Raw genomic sequence first — 23,873 nt, 5'->3', positions numbered from 1 at the left:
GCCCTGACCTTGAACTTTAAACATTAGAGAAAATGTTCTTCAGAAAAGAGATACAGGAACAAAATGTTACTACTTACAGATTCTCACTTATGTACTTATGAACATGTACTCAAATGCAATGTGAGCCATAGAGAGAAGTTGTCAATAACTGCAACTACAAAATCTTAGAGATCACCCTGAATCTTATGAGATTAGGGAGAAAGATTGGAAAAGAGGCTACAACCCCAGAAGTCAGGCAGTATCCTCCCTTACCTCTTTACAATGTTCCGGAGATTGTCTACAACAAAAGAAGCAACCTAGGGTAAGTACAGTTGTGTAAAATCTTACCATAATGTTAGATGTCCTTGCCTTCACTGCTGCGGTATTTGTAACATTTAGAATTCCTTGCCATGGAAGCCCATTGTCCGGCCAGTGTACCAAAGATTTCCTGTTGCATTTAAGGGTACCCATGAACATCACTCAAATGCTGCTTGAGTACCATAGGGCATAAAGGTGATGTTCAGGCTAACCATAAACAGAACTGATTGCCTCAGAAGGAACACCAGTCCAAGGAAACCTATAGAAAACACATGTACATCCTAGAAGGAAAAGACAGCGGGAAGGAGGGAAGTGCGACTGTGAATTCTTCTTCTTTATAAGACCCGTTGCTCCTACTAGTACTGCAACTGTCTGGGTATCCTTCCTCCACACTGACCTTGTTTCTCCCTGCATATCCTGGTATTGTATGACTTTGTGTCTCCGTATGTAAGATACTATAGTCACTGGGTATAGCAAGTCCAGTGATCAATCATACTTTTGTCTTCTTTTCATGGACTACTATATCTGTTTTTCATGCATTTATTTTTGGAACTGTTGGTAATGGATGATCCCATGTGATATAAACTTCATCATTTTCTATGATGCTTTGTAGCTCATGTTTCTAGTGTATTTCATCTACTTCAGTATCATAATGATTGCACAATCCCCATTGCAACAGTCAAGCCGCATTATTATGCCTCTCAGTATGCAGTCCTTCTGCCATTAGTATATCCTACTGGCAACAAGATATGTGACTGCTTCCAATTCTGTTTTACAAAATCTGCATTTGTCTGTTTCTCCCACATGTTCATTGGACTTTGTAAACCAACATGTATGTAGTAAACTATCTTGGGCCGCCAATATTAACCTTTCATCTCATGGTTTAAATTCACCTCTCCTTAACCATTCCTGCATCATATGCTGACAAACATGAGGTTGTTACAGGAATTTTCTGTATTTGCAACTATATTTATGCATTTTCCACATTTCTTGCCTTCTCATCTGATCCTTCACCTTATATTCTTTCTTTTGTTATTGGCACATTCAGTAACTGCCTGATTTTTATCTACTTCTGGTTTGATTTCCATTCCCACTTGACGCCGATATGCTTCTACTAAACTAAGCAGGGAAGTCATTTTAGATTTACTCTCCTCATGTTTCAAAACTTTCACTAGATTTGGGTCTTGTGAGGTCAGCGGATATGTATGCAGTTCCACAATTGCAGATCTATACATGTAATCAGTTTTGAGGAGGCCCATACATCCTTTAGAATGGGAAATATATAGTCTTGGTATACACTAATTTTTATAAATCATTTGATAAGCATGAAGCATCCTTCTTGGTTTTTCTGTCCAACTATCCAACACCTTTTGGGGCCAGTAAGTCACTCCAAAACTGTAAGTTAGGACAGGAAGAGCAAATTAGTTTACAGCTTGGACTTTGTTCCCAGATGTCGACAGTGTTTTCAGTATTAATTTTAGTCTTCTAAAAAAATTCCTTGCTAAGTTTTTAATATTTGTTCATCTTTTATTGCTGATCCTTCATCATTTTCCAAATAGGTATACACTCTCTCTTGCTCAAGTTGTTTTATATGACATTGCTGTCCCAAACCAATGTTTTCTTGTTGCTGCAGCTTTCCTTTTTGAAAGGTTGATTTTGCACATTTATCAATACCAAATGACATTATTATATCATCCGAAAACATTTTTATCATTTGCAGTTGTGCTTTAATTTCCTCTGAACTGTACAGTTTTAAATCATCCACAGAAAAAAAAAGATGGAAAGTCTTTATGCTTTGTTAATTTTGGTAGCCAAACTGTAGTCGTGACCGTATCTGTTAAGAAGACAACTTAAAGGGTTAAGGGCAAGGAAAAAGAGCAGCAGTGACATAGTCACCCTGGAATAGCCCCCGTTTAATTTTATCCCTGGAATAATAATTTGTCTTTATCATGGATTAACTGCATTAACAGAGTAACGGTGAGTGTGGAAGAGAGGTGAAGAGAGTACAGGCAAGGTGGAGTGGGTGGAGAAGAGTGTCAGGAGTGATTTGTGACAGACTAGTACCAGTAAGAGTGAAAGGGAAGGTCTACAAGAGGGTAGTTAGACCAGCTATGTTATATGGGTTGGAGACGCTGGCATTGACAAAAGGCAGGAGTCAGAGCTGGATGTGGCAGAGTTAAAGATGTTAAGATTTGCACTGAGTGTGACGAGGGTAGACAGGATTAGGAATAAGTATATTAGAGGGTCAGCCCAGGTCGGTCAGTTTGGAGACAAAGCCAGAGAGGCGAGATTGCGTTGGTTTGGACATGTGCTGAGGAGGAATGCTGGGGATATTGGGAGATAGATGCTAAGGATGAAGTTGTCAGGTAAGAGGAAAAGAGGAAGGCCTAAGATAAGGTTTATGGATGTGGTGAGAGAGGACATGCAGGTGGTTGGTGTGACAGAGCAAGATACAGAGGACAGGAAGAAATGGAAACAGGTGATCTGATGTGGTGACCCCTAACTGGGAAAAGCCGAAAGTAGAAGAAGAAGAAGATCGTGGCTTAACTGCAAAGTGGTGTGTCACTGTTTTTATGGTTGCTGTAATGTAATCAATCAGTATAGGGTATGTCTTATATGTTTTTAAACACTCTCTTATTCATGAACGTGGGATACTGTCAAATGCTTTTTTTATAGTCTATGCTATGTTTAGATTCTTCCCCTTTCAAAAGTTCTCCATTATGGCTTTATTTATCAACAAATGATCCTTTATTCCTTATGACTTTCTTTTATTACAATGACTGAGCTTTCTTCTAAATGACTATAAATTCTATCGGCATCAATTCCAGTGTATAGTTTATATGTCATCGGAAGGCAAGTTATTGTCTGTAGTTATTAAGATAGCTTGCAGGTTCACTCTTAGGTAGGAGTATTGTTAACCAGGCTGGTGTCTGTTCAGGGTGCGTATATAAATGGTTCTTACTCTGGGTTAAATCTTCATGTAAAGATGTTAATACTTTTAGCCAAAAGTTAGGTAATGCATCTGGGTCTGGCCTTTTGCAATTGGGAGCTTTTCTTTACGTCATCTTATTTCATATCCTGTAAATTCAGATTTCGTATTCTTTCTTTCACTTCTGCGCATTTATTTATGTTGCATAGCATCTTCACAGATATTTCCTAAAATATATCGATTTCTACTTTTCCTAGCGGTGATTCTTTCCCTTTTGCTTTATTTCCTAATAATCTATAAAATGTTTTTGGGTCGTCAATAAATTGTTTGTGTTCTACGTTTCCTTTATATTTATTTGCATATCTTCTAAGTTTTTGGCCTGTGCTGATTTTTTAGTTTATTATTTGCGTAGCGCACGATTGATGCTGATCTCTTTCTGAGTACTTCTGTTGATTATTTTCCTGTATCTATAATTTTCTGACAGTGACCTTTCTTGTCTTACTTGCTTTATAGTTTTCTCTGTTTGATACTTCCATGATGGTATTCGATTCCTCCCCTTCCTTTCCCTTACTACCCCGTGTTTTTGTGGTAAGATTTTGTCTGTTATTAATTTACCTGCAGAGGAATATATCCTAATTGCTTCTGTTATATCACATTGATCTCTATGGACAGTCCCAACTACTGTGTTCATTTATTTTATCAAACTTCTAACATTTTGGGTTTTATTCACTTTCTGTTGTCTGTTTCTTTCATTGATCTTAATATGTCCGTCCATTTCTATTAAATCAAGCAACTCTTCTCTTAGATAATTTTCTTCTAAACTGAGGGCACATTCTTTGTTCTCTTTTTCCAGCGGGCTTTCGATAAAAAGTTAGAGCATCTTCCTGTGCCATATTCTTTTCATTTTCATCCTGCGTCATTCATTGCTCTTTGTTACGGAAACTTACTGGCCTATCACTCCACAAAATTGACTGTGTTACAGTTGCCACAGTTCCTTCTCTTGTTGTGCAACTCCAACTGAACATTTGTACTGGTTTTCTATGGAAGGCTCCACGTATCCTCGTATGGCAATTAATCAGATGTTTCCCATTCTACTGGTCTCTCCTTAATTTGGGGATCCATTGCTCTATCCTGCTGTGATGTTATCTGAGTTACATTTTCTACACTAAAACCTTCACTTTGCAGGTAATCCATAACATCAGTTTCTATTTCTTTAACTTCTCCATCACTAATCCTCTTCTCTACTTTTCCTCTTTGTTTTCTTATTTTTTGTATTGTAAAAGTTTCCATGTATGGATGCCTTTGCCTGCATTTCTTTTCAAATATCTTTGGTACTGCTCTATTTTGTATTGATTAGTTTTGCTTTCTCCATTGTATAAATATTGCACCATATTAAATCTCTTTTTCATTCCCATGACCATATTTCTTCTTCAGACGTCTCCTGCTTCTCCTGTTTCTCCTTACTTTAGGGACTCATTGTTGCATCATGCTGTGATGTAACCTGTGTTAGACTTTCTGCACTAAATCCTTCCCTTCACAAGTAGAGAATAAATTCACCCTTGGGGTGGCATCTATATCCCTCATGGACAGGAGCAGTCGGTGCTGATCATAGACTCACTCTACAAATAATGACCATCTAGCCAAGGTCAGTTTGGGAACATGAGTATATCACAGCTAAGCTTGTTAAGGCCCTGGGGCCATTAGCCTAGTAAACTCCTATGACCCTATAAAAATAAATTTTATGGCATTTTTGGCAATGAATAAAACCCAGTGTTCCTAGGTCCAGAAAATAGAGAGAAAGGAAAAGCTAAAATAATGGGAAGGGAAAATATGAGCGCAGTTCAAAAATGTTTATGCAATATTAGCAGCATTGACACTGACATTACGTTTTTAATATTTAAATATAATGTGGCCCACCTTGATCAGTAGATAATGTTACTTGTCTCAAGGCTCATCATTTTCCAGTTCACTTCCCAGTGAGGTAACATCTTTGCAGAGTTTGTGCATTAGGATTTTTGCACAAGTCTATTTCCTACTGCATTATAAAGATGTGAGATGGCAAGTATTCAAAAATAGATATAGGCAAGTGTGTGTATATGTGAGCCTGTACGTGTGTGTGTATGGCATGGGTGCTTGTGTGCACCTGTGTATTTGTGTGTGTGTATGTGCATCTTGATATAGACTGGCACCCCATCCAGGATCAGTCGCATAAGTTGCCACTGCAGGTAATGCAAACTGTATGTATTTTAATATAAATAATCTGGTATGTGTGGTTTTATAAAATTTTGATTTAAGAATATACCTTTCACTAAGAAATATCCCAAATGCAATTACAAGAATTACTGTTTAATTTCCAAGAATACACATTGCTCCTTATTTAACAATTTTAGCTTTAAGCCAGTTGGAATTCAATCTAGAACAGAAATATTTTTTCAACTCCATTCCATAGCTGACATTTATATGCGAGTATAATGGCTACCTGTTATAATACTGAGATGTGTCATTTCAAGTTCCAGAGTTATGAAAACAAAGTTATGAAAATACAGGAGAATGTTGACAGATGTTCTCGTTTAAAGTTATTCTTTATTTTTATGGTAAGGCAAGACCCCTGAACCCTCATTGTGGGGGCTGTACCCCTTATACCTGTGCCACCTTTATCTACTAGCTATGAGATCAACACTCATAAACAGGTCTAACTAAAAGTATGTGCTGCTAAACAGGTCTAATTTGAGGAACATCCTAAATCTAGGAGCTACAGGGCTAAATCTGAGCATCAAAATCATAGTGCTATAGCTAAATCAGAACCACTGAGAATTGTGGTCTTGCTTCTAGTAAGATAACATCGGTACATTTAGTAAATGTTTTCTGTTTTGCAGGATGGGTGTCAATAAGTCATCTGCGATTGTATGGTTTTCTGTTCTCTTACTATCTAACTCTTTTGTGCTTGGTAAAGCAACAATATTGAATGGAACCATTTGTCCTACTTTGCAATTACATTTTTCTTAATCCCAGTTGAGAAATGTCATGGCACATCTTATGTGTTTCATTAGCTAGCCAACTACTGAATATATTTCCCTTATAATTGTAGAAATCTTCATTTCTTTAAAAACATTAGCAACATTTTGAAAGTTTATTTGTATCTTTTAAGGTAGAGTCAAGATAGGCCACTATATAGACTGATAGACAAACTGATAGACAGGTGAACAAAAAGACTCCATAATTAATTTATGGTAGAACAGGATATCTTCTTCTAGAGGTTCAGGATCAAAGCCCTAAGTATCCACTTCCAATAGAGCAGTGTCTGTAATCAAACCTGTAAGTCAGATCATGTGAACTAGAACTCATAAAATTGCATAATGCAGAGAAGCAATCTCCATGGTGAATCTTACAACAACACTCCTTCAATTGGAATAATGTGGATTTAGTTTAAAAAATCCTTATTTATTTATTCTCAGATGGATGTGGATATCCTTACCAAGTTAACAGACATTATAATTATATGATTCCCCCTGCCTTCTTTACATGGACATAAACAGATGAATATATTTTAGTTCATTCCTGAATAAAGTGCAATTTTTCAAACTATAGAAGTTTGAAAAGGAGTTGGTTTACAGAAAGATTAAAGAGGACATTGTGACTTGATTTAGAACAAATACTGCTGATTAAATTAAATATGAGATGTATCTGTTCTATATTTCTAACCAGAAGCATACATTTGCTGGGATAACTGCTAGAGGAAACATTGAGATTGTGAAATTGCTCTGGTGTGAAACAAGTTACTGCAGAGGAATCTCTGCACTTCTGGCTACATAAAATAAAGCAGTGCACCTCTACATAAATGTTCCACTTCAGATGCACTATTTTGAGTTTTAGATAAACATTTAAAGTAGTTTTATTTTTCTTGGAGGATATTAAACGTTTCTATCAACTGAAGCAGACTTTTAAAACAATTGTAATTGTTTATGAAATACTCATGTCCATCCACTGTAATGTTTAATATTCATGTAACATTTGGAAAAATTAACTGAAAATGTTTGCCTTTACATTTCCTTATATTTCTATAAAGTCTTAACATAAAATGAAAATTGGTTTGCTTGATTATTTCACATTTCTCTTAATTGCCGTCATTAAATACAAAGAATAAGTGACACTTGGGAGGATATTTAACATCAAAAACTAACTGGCTTAGTATGCATTATTAAAAATGTATTTTTGATCTATTTATGGTTGTATAAAGGTTGCATTTAATCCTGAATTGCTTTATTTTTTATTTAAATCCTGCTGTCCATTATTAAACTTTGCTCTTACTGTATTCAAGTATTTTTATTTATTTATTTATTAAAGTGTTGTATACATTGATCCATTTGTTTCCTTTAAGGAGTGACCCAAATTTTTCTTGTTGGCCTTGCCACATCCAGTTGTACCTTTAGTAGTCCATATCTTTCATTTGCATTGCTCACTATATTGCCATATATATTTACTGCTGTATGTTTGAATTTAAGTCAATTACCCATTTCTTTTTCTGTTTTTTTTTTTTTTTTTTTTTTTAAGTTTCTGCATATGCAGTTTGGTTGGTAATTCCTCTACTAAAATAGAAGAACAGTATGACCATTGTTGGTCTTTTTCTAAAGGTGAAACATTATAATAATGAAACTTGCTGTCTTTATAAACATCACATCTCATGTCATAATATTAACATGCTATGCTATGGTCTGCAGTAAACTACAATTCTTAGATGTTTTTAAATAAGCATGCATGCCTTGCAGTCATTTCATCCAAAAATATTCTATTACAGGAAGCTTCGTCAATACTTTTCAGATACTACTTAGACATAACCTGCTGTGAAATTTCAAAAGATCCGTGAGCAGGGAACATTAACTTTGAATGTATGCTGAGCCATATCTTTTAGAATGACTTTCAGACTGCTACATTTGATAGAAACCCATTTGATAATATAGCTTTCAGCAAAGTAAAACACTACCGGGTAATAGCATTTTACCAGAATGCCGATGGCTGAGATGTTTATAAATAAAATAATGTAACATGCAGACCAACTTTTAATGGTGTGTTTCCTGAGTTTCACTGAATAAGATGTAAAGTATAACTGCATTAAGAAACTGCTTTACAGTTTTTGCTGATTATGTCTGTGGTATAAAATGAGAAAAACAGATAAATATCTGCAGAAGAATCACAGAAGCATTGAAAATCTCATTTAACTGCAATTTCTGTAAACTTTGAGATGGCAGAGATGAATATTTAGGGAATGTGACATATTCTGAAAGGCATTATAAACAGAAACTGGAAATTCTACATGTAATGATGTTTGTACTACTTTCCAACTGTTGACTGGACGCCCACTACCTTTGTGATGCAGATTTATAATAAGGGTACTGTGTGAAGAATACAAGCAAAAAGGCAAATCCATCATAATTCTGAGGCAGAGCCTTCCACGTGCTGTTTTATTTCAGAATTATCTGCTTAATTACACTAACGCATATTGTATAGGTCGTTACATTTGGTAAATACAGAGTTGCATTTCTCCATAAGCTTCAGCTTTTAGATTATATTATCTTTACATTAACATTTTTGACGTTTTATCACACTTTTGTTAGACAATGATGCCAAAGAAATATATTATATGTCACAGAAAGAGATAGAAAATGTATTGAACTAAAAGAAAATTGATGCTCCGTGAAAGTAGAACAGCACTGATATTCATTCACTCATCTGTTTAGTTTGCATTATCCATGTTATCCTATTTGGAGTCGGAAATCACATAAGAAGCAATGCAAACCATTTTATCTGTATTTTCATATGAATTGTAAAAAATTATGGAAATAAATGACTGTGCATAGCTATGCAATTGCACTTCTATCATGATGTCAAAAACTGTAAAATATAAAAACTGCACAGAAATAATTGTTTACACTGTGAAACTTTAGTATTACCTTAAAAGTAAAACTGCACACACACACACACACACACACACACACACACACACACACACACAACAGCAGGTCTTAATTACTTTCTCACAATTAATGTATGACCATATTAGCCTTATTCAGCAGTAAACTTTCTAGATGTTATGCAACTTCAAACCTGCATGACCTATGGTAAACATTGACCTAATATAGGAATGGAAGTGATAAAAAGGACCATACTAACATTATGCTGGAGGTACCTAACTCAATGACTACCCTCTGAAGTACTTAAAGTGAAATGAGTCTCTCCTTATAGACTTCTTAGGCAAACTGGTACCTTATGTGAGCTATCTGTTACCCAGGGTCAAGTGATGATGAGTAAACTGGTACCTTATGTGAGCTATCTATTACCCAAGGTCAGGTGATGATGAGTAAACTGGTACCTTGTGTGAGCTATGTATTACCCAGGGTCAAGTGATGCTGCGTAAACTGGTACCTTATGTGAGCTATCACCCAAGGTCAAGTGATGCTGTGTAAACTGGTACCTTGTGTGAGCTATCTGTTACCCAGGGTCAAGTGATGCTGAGTAAACTGGTACCTTATGTGAGCTATCTGTTACCCAGGGTCAAGTAGCTGATTTGCATTTGTTTTCCCCGTTTGTGTTCTGATACTTATAGTCAGAACAAAGAAGAGAACATTTATATTCAGATATTAGCAATATCAGAGCCAGCTAGCTGGCTTTGCAATATGTCTATTCAAAACTTTGCATTTTATATTCCCCTGTACAATAAAGCATTTTTCTCTGTATAGAATTTTCTAATCTCTTTATGTAAAGACTTTTTTTATACAATCCCATAAGACTGTGACTTGTGTGGTTACACAAAAGTGGTGATTTGTAACTATTGACGTCCAGCATGAGTATGCTTAACCATAAAATCCATTAGTTAACAAGACAGTTTGTTCATATTACGCATTATACCAATTTTGTCTTGACTGTGCCTAACTGTTCTGCTGGTGGCAGTGTATTATAAAAAAATAGGAATGGGTTTTAACAGTGAAAAGTTAATATTAGTCTATCCTGGAATTTATGATGTGAATACAATGTATGTTCATTTTAGTCAAGATATTGTCACTGTTGGTAACAATGTACTATAAGGCACACTATAAACCTGCTAAATATATATATATATATATATATATATATATATATATATATATATGTGTGTGTGTGTGTGTGTGTGTGTGTGTGTGTGTGTGTGTGTGTGTGTGTGTGTGTGTGTGTGTGTGTATATATATATATATATATCTATATATACATATATATATATATATATATATATATATATATATATATATATATACCTATCATATGATAGAAACCTCATTTGACTGAAACTCATTTGACTGAGACCATAACAGTGAAAACCCATAATACTGAATTTCAGCATAGTAAATGTTAAACTGGGCCATATAAAACAAGACTAGGTATGGGGACTACGCCCCACACCCCCCTAACTATATATACTAACTCCAGGATCACACTACAGTGGGGAAAAGGGCATAGTAGTAGCAGCATGTAGACTACTGTAAGGTATGTGAAGGAAGGGTATATGCCCTTTTCCCCACTGTAGTGCAATCCTGGAGTTAGTATATATAGTTAGGGGGTAGGGGGCACAGCCCCCCACATTGGGGGTGTGGGGGGCATGGCCCCCCACCTAGTCTGGTTTTATATGACCCAGTTTACAATTTAGTATGTGGAAATTCAGTATTATGGGTTTCAGTCAAGTGACTTTTCAATCTTTTGAAATTTCAGTCTTATGGTTTCAGTCAAATTCAGTCAAATGAGGTTTCTATCATATGATAGGGATCCAGATATAGAAAATCTTTCTGGTTTGTGTAGGCTTAGGCCATATTCCAAGGCAGTATGCGTTGCTAAAGCCAATCTCCTAATTTAAATTAATATATAATCCTCATTATATTAATTAGTTTGCAGGTCTGTGAATAAATAGACTGAACCCCTATCCCTGACACAGTGGCAAAGGATCTTTTATATTAGTATTATTCGTTTCCCTATTTCTGTATAACCATTCAAACAATATTATATGATGATATCATGAAATGTACAAAACAATAACTTTCAAAATATGTAAAAAATGACTGAATGCATAAAAGGCGAACTACTCATAATACTAAATTAAAGAACACTGAATGCTTACACCTTATCAATAAACTCCAGCAACCACAATTAGTGTAAGTGCTGTGTTAACAGAAATAGTAGTAATACTGTTAGAAAAAAGGGTTTTGCAACGTCATATGTAAGGTGATGGATAGCGTTAAGGTTAATGGTAATAAGGTGGGCAGGAGGGTATAGCTATATTTGAACACTTGCAACAGCCTTTCCATATTTTAAGCATCCAATATTTTAAATTGTAGCCGTATGTATAAATATGTACATCTACATATTTATACATATCTGTCTGTCTATCCATCTGTCTCTTTGGTCTTATCTATCTATGGGTATATGTTGCATCATTGAAAAAAACAGTGTATTAAACTACAACTCATCAAGCGCAAATGCTCGAAAATCAAAGTAACGGAAATAAATAAATTTAAAAAAAAAATGATTTCAACTGCACTTCTTTTCATAGACAGGAAGGTTCTCTCCACCCCCATGTGAAGGGATGTACCTCCACACCCCTGCTAATTACATATTACCAATTCTGAGACTGGTAATATGTAATCAGTGAGGAAAGGGAAAATTCCCTTATCCCAACAACGCTGCAGTCTCACAAATTAATAAAAGCCAGCTGCTTCAATATGCTCAGTTTTGATCGCATAAGCTGGCTTGTATTTTATTGATAAGAATGATTGACAAAATGAACATATACCATATATATGGAAGCATAATTTCTCCAACACCATAAATATTGATCACTGAGCAACCAATCAGTCCATGAAGGATAAAAAAATTAATAGGGGTTTTGCTTGCAAGGTAGAAAACCTCCTGCACACACACACACACACACACATATATATATATATATATATATATGTGTGTGTGTGTGTGTATATGGGTCTACTTTGATTCACTGAAAACTCATTTCACTGAATGTAAATACTTTTGGGCAAATAAAATGTATATGCCCTTTTCCACACTGTAGTATGATCCTGGAGTTAGTATATATAGTTAAGGGGTATGGGGGGCACCTTTTATATTTATGAATCTGATTTCACTGAAAGCTAACAATATAAAACCAAAAGTAGGTGGGGGAAGTACCCGCAGTCCCCAATGTGGGAGGCTGTGCCCCCCACACACCCCTAACTATATATACTAACTCCAGGATCATACTACACTGGGGAAAAGGGCATATACACTTTATTTCAGCTTTTAGCAATTTGGTGTGAGTGTTTTGAATTTCAGTGAAATGAGTTTTCAGTGAATCAAAGTAGACATTATATATATATATATATATATATATATATATATATATATATATATAATATATGTCCTGATCCTCACTGTAGTGCTATCTCATAGTGAAAAACCCTATAATATTTGACCAGTTGAGCTGTTTTTCTTTTTTTATTTTTCAAATACATTTGAATGAATTCCCTAGTATTTATACATAACATCTTAAATAACTATGTACACTATTTACATTAGCCTGACACTATAACAGGTCTTAATGTGTACAGTTGCTTTATAAGTATATCCAGTCTATTATCAGAGTGTCTGATCAATTATTGTATAGTGTCAATCAACAATAAGACTTTTCCCCAAGGGTTGTTGATAAATGGCTTTGAATAAAGTCTTATTTCTTTAATTTCAGTTTCCAAAAATGCTGTGGTTTTCAGTAGGCTGTAGAAGTCTTCCAAAGTTGGTATTGTTTGTATTCCATATACATTACTTTGAAATTGCAAGTGTAGTCCATTCTCGATACATGTTTGACCTATTCAAATGAGGACCTTCGTTCACATTTAACAATGCAAGAGCTTTAGTTAAATAAAATGATTCATTAAAATAAAGCTTGTAGAAAGTTAATACCATTCCAAAATGGCTTAATTTTAACACAAAGAAAATGTGGTTCCAATCTGCATTGTGTACTTACATCTCCAACATATTCCTTTTATGGAAGAACTAATTTCATTGATTTTGTCTGGGGTTAAGAATGCTCTGTGCAAGCATTTCCAATTAAAAACTTTCCAATATTGTGTAAAGGATGCATATTTTATCGATAATAAGATATTTATTTTAATATCTTCAGTTAACTGTATTGAGTGTCCTTTTTGTTATATATTTCTAATATGAGATTTTGGGTTTTGTTTTATAATTTATCAATATTTTGTAAAATTTTGAAATACTGCTTCCTATGTCAAATTCATTATATATTATTTTGTATATGTATTTTGTAAATTTAGGTATTTCTTTAAATGAATAATTGTTAATTATTCCACTTAAATCTTTTGAATATGACAGAATACTCTTATGATTTCGTATATGTATTTTGTAAATTTAGGTATTTCTTTAAATAAAAACTGTGATGGTGGTGCTGCGGTAGCGTTGTCGCCTCACAGTAAGATGTTGTCCTGTTCGATTCTCAGTTAGAGCGTCTTCTGTGTGGAGACATGCATGAATGGGCGTACCTTCGTTCCACATGTCTCGCAACCACTTTCCTAATTGGTCATAATTGTTGAAATTATGGAGAAAGGAGTCATTCTCCTTAATGTCAGTAACTTTGACCGATTAGTACACTGGATGTGATATTTTTGTGTACTGCTATGCAGACTTCAGATGAGCTGAGCACCATGTGAACAAAATGTACTGGCTTGTTGGGATCTAATGTTTACATCCTTCACTTAATCTGTTGGCCCCTGGGAGTGGTATCCTGTCTTCTGTCTCTTAAGTGAGAGACAGGCATACTGGTAAAAGTATCATGTCTCTACACCTTGTTTTTCCACATTTTTTATGGCTTAGAAACTGTCAGTCTGTAAAACATTTCCAGGGAAGTGAATAGCAATTAGCGACGAAATGTCAGCGGTTGAAAGGAGTGTGTTTCTTTGGTGTCAGTGCATGTGTTTTCCACATACACCTCTTGCTAAAGCAAAAAGAAACAGTTGTAATCATGGCATAACTACTTATTTTCACAGTTTTTACATATAGTCAGGTTGCTCTGTCTTTGGGCTTAGGAACAATCACTCCGTTTTACTTTTTATTGCTGTGTTCTATTTGCACTGTTGGGTCCCCGGTTTTTAAAATAAAATCTGTCCCTGAATGATGTCAGGCTGGAACAGGAATTTTGGGCTTAATACTGCTCCTGGGTGATCACCCAATGTCACAAATAGCTGGTTAGAATGTTACCCAACCCCTGCCAATCCACAAAGAGTCGTTGGTCCATAACTGCAAGAATTAAGAGATGTGAACTGTGGTTCCGATAATACGCAAGTACCAATGCATGCATTTACCATATTAACGTTTAGTGTTGTAAGCAACTTGGGTAAAAGAGCATTCCTTCAGCCTTGTTAACAAGAGAAACTTTCACATTCACTCTTCAAACGTGCTGTTAGAGTTTCTCCAGTTCTTTGTTTAGATACATATTTTTAAATCTAATTTATATATCATTAAGTGACTATTTCTACTTTTGTCTCTCTAGCTTTTATCACTTTAATGTTTCTGTCATTTCATTCATTAGTTAGGTGGATAAGTCTCATTAAGATAAGAGCCTTTGTTTAAATAGACTCCGCATTATAAATCCTGTTAAGTGACTTGCTCACCCATGCCATATGTAGGTGGTTTGGGGATGAAACCCTTGACAACAATATCAGACTTATTTCCAGCTGATAGCCTTAGCATGGAAAATTGTTCTGTTTTTTTTTTTTTTTGATGTTTTTAAGTTATACGTGTAGGGCAGCATACTACCGTGGACATTGAGTGAAGATGTTAGTTACTGGAATTTCAATCCTACTCTATGACATTATCGGAAATGTACAACTGTCTAGCCAATTTGTCTTGGCAGCTCTTTGAAGGTCAGCAGCAGCTGACAGTGTCCTGGTGTTCTACTTATGAAGCACAGTTTATATTAACATGTACCTATTTTAAGCATCATAATGCAACAAAAGACATGATATAATGTTCTGCAGTTACAACTGCAGTCTCTGCAGACTTCTCTGCAAATACATGTATAACTGCTTCAAACTGGTATAAGAAAAAATGAAAACATTTGAAAACATCCTTCATTTCAGGAAGTGCAAAAGAAATCGGTATTCTCATACATTAACCTAAGGGATGCACATTTATAAAATAAATAGTTTTTACCATTATATGCTGTACATCCATCACATATTTATGTAGGAATGAAATTGATACTTCTATATTTATTTGTGTATTACTGAATGAAATTGATACTTCTGTATTTATTTGTGTATTATTATCTATTTTCTATTTATACACGATGAAAAAATGTATATATGTCTCTCTCTCTCTATAAATATATATATATATGGGTTCATATTATATGATCAAACGATCTATTATCGAACCCAAATGCACCAAACCACAAAATGTTGAAGGAACGGATCAGCAAATTTTTTACCAGAGATCCAAAAAAAAAAATGTAAAGGCAACATAAAGTGGAGGCCTGTGCCCCCCCCCCCCCACTTTAAATATGCCAACTCTGAGATCGCACCACAGTCAAGAAAACAGCAAAATCTGGAGAACAGCCCAGCAAATTTTTTTCCTGGGAAAAAATTTGGTGATCTGTTCCTTCGATATTCTGTGGTTTCATGCATTTGGGTTTGACAAATGAGTGTTTCCTATTTCTAGTGTTCACTCATGTAATAGGAACCCATATATAATATATATATGTGTGTGTGTGTGTGTGTATATATATATATATATATATATATATATATATATGTATATATGTATATATGTATATATATATATATATATATATATATATATATATATATATATATATATATATATATACACACACACACACACACACTCATATGCATTCATATGTACACACACACACAAATCTGTAATTTCCATGTCCAGTTTGTTTCTCTGAAATACTGGTTTAAACTGTTGTAGTACATTTTTGAAAATTTAAACAGGAGGAAGTTTTTAATTGAAATGTGTCTGGTCCAGTCCCTAGTGCATTACTGTTACAGCTGTCAAATGTTACTGCTGCAGGTGGAGTACAAACGCAGTGATTTTTTTATCTTTGTTCTTCTGTTGCAATAATATTCTGCTTCGAGAAATGGCGTAATGTCGGACATAGCCAGAAAAGTCTTTAGAGAGTTCTCTTTCTTTAATTTAAAGTTGTTACAGCTTATGATATGACTGCAAGTCCATTTAAATTATTCTTTTCCAATTTTGGCATACTTTCCATGTACTAATCACAAATGTCACTTATTCATTACCTTTTGTAAGAGTACATGACAGTGTGCTACTATTAACTGTCATTATTCTTGTAAAAATGGAAGCCCAGTAGAGAAAAGCACATCTATTAATTCTGAAACTAGGACTGCAGAGCAAAGAGTCAGGAAATAACTCATCTTTTACATTACTCTCTCATTGTCTGTCTCTTTCTCTTTCTCTAAAACTCATGCACATACCTGCATGCATGCTTTACAGACATGCAGACACACACGTGCACACACACACACACACACACACACACGAGCACTCATGCACAGACACATGTGCATCATCTAGGATAAGCCATTGATTATTGATGCAGTACATACATGATTTAGAACCCCTTCTATCCATAACACAGTTTGCTTTGTATAAATTAATGTCCAGATTTGCTTGCTTCTCTTGTTAAATGATTTACTTGTGCTCATTCAGTAAGAACTATGAGATGAAAATGTTTTATCTTGCATTTTCTAAAAACTTATAATTAGCCCTTTTTTGCTGTGTATTACATACATTTTTTACTGCTGCATAAACTTCAGAAAACTATGGATTCATACAGTCCTATATAATTAAAACAATTAGTAGTAATTCCATCATTTAACTGTTAAATGTCAAAACCTATTTATGAATTTCACCAGAGTTCCTAAACTTACTGCACAAGTTCATTTATTCATTGTGTTCTACTGTAGACATTCCAGCCTAGTCTGGCAGGGATTTTGCATAATTATCAGTTAATAAAAGGGAAGTCTTGTACACTTTAGAGTTGTGAATCATCACATTTGTCACTGGAAATATTCTACGATGCTTCAATTAAAATGAAACCCCCTAAACATCTTGAAACATAACCTGTCAGGCCCGCCAGACTCTCTGTTCAACCAGAGCCTCCAAGCAAGTTTTATTCCTAGGGAATTGAGGACTGCAACAGTTATCCTTCTACACAAAGCGGGATCATCAACAGACCCAGAGAACTACAGATCGATAACTTTGACTAGTCTTATATTCAAAGTCATGGAAAGGATTATCATGGAGTTGGTAAATGAATACATATGAAATCTTCAAATAGTGGACCTGTCCCAGTTTGGTTTTGTCAAGAGCAGGTCGTGCCTACTAAACCTGTTGGATTTCTTCAAGAAGGTCACTATAGCCATGTATGAGGGAAAAATGGTGCATGCTCTGTACCTAGACCTGGCAAATGCATTTGACACAATACCTCCAGGTATTATAGTCAGACACACACACTTAAGCATAAATCCTTATGTCACCCGATGGATAGCCAAATGGCTCATGGACAGGACACATGACAGTGTGCAGGAATCCACCTCACCAAGATGCTTTTTACTGCTGGTGTTGCTCAGGTCTCAGTACTGAGATGTCTCCAGTACAAAATATTTCAAGTATGTCTGAAGTCAAGGCAAATGTACCAGGCCTTTGGCTGACCAAGTTTGCTGATGAATGCATGCTGGGTGCAATCATCAAATCCCCTCAAGCTGTAGATATCCTCCAAAAGAGAACTGCTGCTGGAGACATGACCTAAAACTCAATGCAAAAACCTGCATAATTATACCCTTTGGGAAGACGATCACTTCTTCAAATTACAACATTGATAGTACTTCTCTAATAGACCTCATGGTGCAAGACTTAAAACTCAGGTCGATAGTAATCTGAAATTTGATCACCATATGTTCATGCTGGGGAGAAGATCCCTCTATGTGGCACAAAGTGTAAGTAAGAGCATGGCTTCCAGATATAAGGAGATAATAGTCACACTGTACTTAAACCTAATTAGAACAGTATTCGAGAACAATGCATCCTTCAGCATATACCTGACAAGGTGGTTGCAACAGCTGGGTTAGCCACAGAGGTTCCTCATTAAAAGAATACTGGGTGTAAATAAATTCTCTGTGGACCACCTCAAAGCCCTGTCCCTGTACTCGGTCTTCTACAGATTACTGAGGGTGACCTATGCAAAACATACAAGGCATTCTCCGTTGCAGTCCTGAAGGATCTGCTATACATTTGCAAAACCAACAGCACTAGAATTACCCAATCTAGGGATCTAAACCTTGTCTGTGACATAAACGAAACATTCTGGATTGACAGGTATGTGTCTGAAGGATTTCCCCTTCACTGGACAGACTCCCATTCATGTGAAGCAGAACTGTTCCCTGAGTCTATTCAAATGAACTTTGGACCAAGGGATGGGGGAATGGGATATCACAAATTCATCTCTGGTTCTGTACATATATGATGTGTGTGTGTGTGTGTGTGTGTGTGTGTGTGTGTGTGTGTGTGTGTGTGTGTGTGTGTGTGTATGTATCCTTTATGGTCAGAGGCAGCTTGCAGATGCCCTAAGGCATAGACATATAGTCATTCTAGTCCGTGGTCATTACTAAATGTGAAAATTGGGGGATGAATGGCTAGGCTGGGGCTGGGGGGTAGTTAGAGTAGCAGGATTTGGGAGGATAGGGTGAGGATAGGGTTAAATAGGAATGGATGAGGTTTGGGAGGAAGTGAGGGAGGGGCTTAGGCAAGTGCAACTGGAATAGGAGTCACTTTTTGGTGAGAACTTGCTAGTGAGAGTCATGTCCAGGACAACCTATAGGTGAGGCTGGTGAAGGTAGGCCTTGGGTTAACAATAGTAGGTATGGGGGTTGGTCTGCAGTGGATAAGTAGTACTATGTATGTAGTGAAGTGCGGTAGGGGTACTTGCTTACTGGCTTCATAAAATATTTATTTATTTTATTTGTTTTTCTTTTCTCACTCTCTCTCTTGAGTACATGTTTTAACGTACCTAGAAAAGTCGTCTTTGTGTTGCAGTTATGTTATTCATCTCCTCTTTAGTGATGTTTGGTTTTTGATGGAAAAGTAATTTCTGTACAGTCATTGCGTAAAAGACTTTCTATGGACCTAATTTGGTTTACGAGGTGAAAAATATGTATATATTTTTTTCCCAAGACTTCACTTTGCAAGGTGTAGGCCCTGGCTTTGAAGTTAAGAGAGACCGAAGGAGTTGGCTTTCACTTTCACTACTAATATACGAAAAACTGTAGAGCAGAGCAGGGCAGGTTTTGCATAATCATTTTAACAATGCGGCAGAGTCTGGGGGCTGTACATACAACTACTGGATCTGCAGCAGAAACTCCGAAACAACCAGAGAAAGTTTGGTCGGTAGGGGGCAAGTTCCTGATTCCCGCCGGTATTAAATCCAGATCATTTCCAGATGGACTTGATGAGGTTATATCTGTCATGGCTGAACAACTCACTATAACAAGCCGGCACTCTGAAGAGGCATGCATGCAGCAATAACTTATACGCTTGACAGCAGTTCCTCTTTTCTGTGGTGGGTTACCATTAATTAGAATTATAGACTTCTTTACCTCAGGAAATGTAATGTGGTTATTTTATCGTATTTCTGGCTGTGTAGGAAGTTAATCTTGCTGGGATTTTAAGGTGTCATACTTTCAGGTGGGACTTGGACTTGTACATTGTGAGATATTGCTTCACTCTAATTCAGTACACCTTTGTCAGTTTAATGTAGGCAGTAAAAGTAAATGCTGCATAAGGTTGTAGCTACGGCAAGAGGGATTGTGTGAAGATGGCAGCTTTCCAGTGAGAGCAGGCGCCTTTACTATGAGCATGCTCCCAATGGAAATCCCTTCCATTCACCATCAGCACAGTTAAGGTACACTCCATTATAAGTTTTCAGTAGGCTCTTGTAGAGCCATTTCATGAAGTAGTAATGGAATAGGATGTGAAGCTACAGAAATATCAGTAGCTGACTTCTTGTTGAACTGGAAACTATCTGCTGCTAATCTAAGGATGGAGCTTTAAAGCTGAAGTACAGCAAAAGGCATATAACTGCAAACTGAAGCTATAATTTGGGGTTTGTCCTTCGCTTCTTGTAACAGCGGTTATAGTAGTGTTGCTTTTTTAAATGAGCTTATTCTGCCTTTTGTTTTATATGTATGTCATGAGTGACATTGTTTCTAGTATTATTCTACATTATTGAAAATGCAATGTTTAAGCCATGGGGTGCTGTTTGCATGCATGGCATATGAGTCTCCTAGCAGGATATTCTATTTTTGTTAGCTTGTTCATTGGTACTGCAGTGTTTTAAGTGTAGAGTTCATTTTATGGTCTGTGGTTAGACCGGTTATCTGACAATTCAGGATGTCTTTGTATATTGTATATAAAGCTTTTGCACTGCTTGCGTGGTATAAAATGCATAGATAAATGGATATTCACACGCAGTAATTTAACATGTTTCTCTCTTCGTTGTCTAACAAAGCAGTTGTATTGGGGGGCACATTTTCTGAAGGGGTGAAGTATAGGGCTTGGGTGCTTGTCATGGTTTTTGGCTTCAATCTTTATTTGCCACTGATTTGCTGGAGACCCAGCATTTTGTAAAACATGAGCCATAGATATGAGTGTGCCCTATGGTTATTTTACAACCCTGCACAGCTATGGAAATTGTATGAAGCTTGTGAGCTGAGGCATCGGTGGTAACAACAGATAATACATTGAAAGCAGGCATAGTGGATGTTAGAAGATGGGCTAACCTTGTGTGGAAATGTGCTAATTAATTCTTGGTTTGCTTGCATGTCACATGGCCCACTGATTTGTACACTGGTGGTTAATTTCCTGGCAGCAGATATGCTTGGCTCATTGGTTACAAGTTTAGCAGGTACTGCTTTGCTACTGTGTATCTTTTTGCTTTGCTACTGTGTATCTTTTTTTTATTTTCTTTTTCCTTTCCTCTCTTTTTCCCTTAGTTGGTCTTGTATGTAACAGCTGCGAGATGCCTGGGCTACCATTAGGCAGTCCTTTGGAAACAAGTGCAATATGTTTTTGTTGCCAAACCTACAATAGAGGGAAAGTCTATAATGCTTTCTAAATGATGCCTGTTCACTGCTCTAATTAGAGAAATATGTTACAGGGTAGCCCGTGAACATGCAGCTAAACATGTGCCTGTATGTCCCACGAATAGCTCTCACGTTTAAACAGAATCAGGGACAAATCCAGGAAAGGACAAGGACATTTATAAAATATTAGCACTGACTTGAGACTTTGACAACATAGAGAATGTGAATTAATATACATTTTCTAAAAGAGGTCTATAACTCTTAATTATTGTCATTATTTATGCAGTGTAATTCACCACCTTTCCTCCAAAGTCACCAGTTTTAAGAGGGATTAAGAGATACAGAGCTACAATGTCAGTCGAGAAGTCACAGCTTTGGGGAAGTGATGGAGTTAGGCGTATGAAGTAAAAAGCCCTACTTCTTACTTCTTGCAACGAAGACTGTCACAACTCTCAGCAGCTGACTCTTGTGCATTTGTGACCTGCCTTATCTGTAACTCTTGCATTAGTTTAGGGACACAGGTGGAATCCCGGGGGTGTATTTTCTGTTTCCCATCCAGTTAACCAGGTTGTGCTTGAAAAGGGATGCTCTCCTGTTAACAAGTTCTGTTGATGTCATGGACCAGGTTGGGGTCAGGCTTGTGGGTTACTCGGGTGTACATCTGCCATTCTACCAGCTGTCTAGGTTTGGGGGAGCAATATAATCAGGCCATCCCTGTTTGGGTTTTGTCACTCCCTCTCCTATTCTTATGGCTTTGCCCAGATTTTGCACACAGAGGTTTGTAGTTGTCTGTTGATGGACATGGTCATATTTTCTGCTAATTCTGTTATTTGAGTTGTGTCAATTGGGAGGTATAGTGTCAGAGAAATTTATGCCTGGTCCATATTGTTTGCATAACCGAGTGTACATTTGGTGAGCAAGGTATGCTCCGGTCTGGTCTTAACTTCATCATTAAGATGTTTTGGCTGTGTGTGTGCAAGAATTTACAGTTTCCTTTCTTTTGCAGGTGGGGCACTGCGGACGGGGCATTGGTCGGTGACCTGAAGGAGGTGGGTTTGAATGGAGATGGAGGCTATCACAGTGTCGATGGCCTGTTGGTTAGGGCGGTGCGCTGCAGGAAATGGTTTTTGAAGGTGATGTATTCTGCTGTGTTGGTGTGCTGCTCTGGAGTGTTCCTGTTGCAGGAGTGGGCACTATGAGGGTACAGGTAATCTTACTTTGTGCTAATAAAGGTATGTCAGTGTTGGTTCAGATAGGAGGTAGTGGGGGCATGTGAGGAGAAGGTATGGGGGCAGGGTAAAGCTGGGGGGGAGTAGTTTATAGGGAGGAGTACGGGGTACCACAGGTGGGGTAGAGTCAATTTCCAGGCATGTATGACTTTGAGACAGTTTGAGTTTTATGGGGCATGGTAGGTATACAGGTATGTTGGGAATGTGGCAGGAACCAGGGCTTTGTGGTTAAGCAGAAGTGGGACGCTTTAAGCAAGGCATGTTCTTAAGGCAGGCTTATGGCAAGGCTTTGATAGTTTGGTTTAACTGTTGTTGCAGGGGCCTGAAGCTCCCTTTATATGGATGGCTTATTGTAGGGCAGTGCCATAGTGATTAGATAGATGTTGCAGTTGTCCTGGGTAGGAATTGGTGAGAAAGACTGGATATTTGTCTGCTCTGGGATCAAGGTTGGGTTGTTCAGTCATTCAATGAGGTGTTAGCTACACAGGTGGTAATGGTACGCAAACTTAATCCAGGTTAGGGGTTTCATTGGCATGTAGGGTCAGGGTAGGTTTAATAGGATGAGGATTAACTGAGAGTGGCCATTGACAGGATAGTAGTTTGTGTGTCGGGGGTTGATGTAGGTAATGAAGGTTACTGGGCTAAAGTTCATGCGGTGTTTTTCTTTGTAATGCATGTATTGAAGTCATTCAGAGGGTGTTTTTGTTGATCAGCAAATGCTATAATGACATTAATGTTTTTTCATTACATTGGGTGGTTGGTGTGGTTGAATTGCTATTAAAATTGGTTTTGAAAAGGAAATTTCATATGGATATGTCCATTGGGCAGTAAAACAGGGCTTCAGTTATGCATGATAGTGGGCAATTGTTCTTAAATTTGCTTTTACGTGGCTTTGAGTTCAGTGTTTGGGTGGTAAATTTGGGTGGGGGGGTAACGATTTGGAATCATTGTAAGCTACTATGGGTTCTTAGATGAGTGTCAGTTTAGTTAATATATACAGGTTAGGCAATGTTATGGTTGGTAATTTTAGCACTGGAGTGGAATTAGTGTTATAATTTCAGCTGTTTAGGTAGTTGGCTAATTTGGCTAGTTATGTTATAGAGCTTTGGTGGCCTGTTTGTCACTTTGGCTATTTATGTGATAAGGTTTATAAGCTGGGGGGTTGAGTCAGTGGCTTGTGTGAGGGAGGATGATTGAGGGGACATG

This window comes from Protopterus annectens, chromosome 12.part0 (assembly GCF_019279795.1).
Source record: "Protopterus annectens isolate FY-2018-M chromosome 12.part0, PAN1.0, whole genome shotgun sequence".
Taxonomy (NCBI): domain Eukaryota; kingdom Metazoa; phylum Chordata; order Ceratodontiformes; family Protopteridae; genus Protopterus; species Protopterus annectens.
The sequence above is the reverse complement of the archived record's forward strand: the minus strand, read 5'-3'. Positions refer to the sequence as shown.